Source organism: Penaeus monodon, chromosome 23 (genome assembly GCF_015228065.2).
Source record: "Penaeus monodon isolate SGIC_2016 chromosome 23, NSTDA_Pmon_1, whole genome shotgun sequence".
Taxonomy (NCBI): domain Eukaryota; kingdom Metazoa; phylum Arthropoda; class Malacostraca; order Decapoda; family Penaeidae; genus Penaeus; species Penaeus monodon.
This window is the reverse complement of record NC_051408.1, coordinates 39914996-39915214: the sequence shown is the minus strand read 5'-3', so window position 1 is coordinate 39915214 and position 219 is coordinate 39914996.

The following is a 219-nucleotide window of genomic DNA, read 5'->3' as shown; positions in this document are numbered from 1 at the left end:
AAGCGTTCTCAACCCGATAAGAACAACATACAACATACCAATCGAAGCCACCCGCCTGCAGATGCAAGTTTCCTTATAAGGACTGCAATTGCACGCACAATAATGAACGTCAATCGATACTGTGATTAAGATTATCACGAAATGATATGGTGGAAAATTTTGTCCTTATCTAGACTGCTCATTTTTAGATAATAACATGTTCATGTATGTTATCTTGCA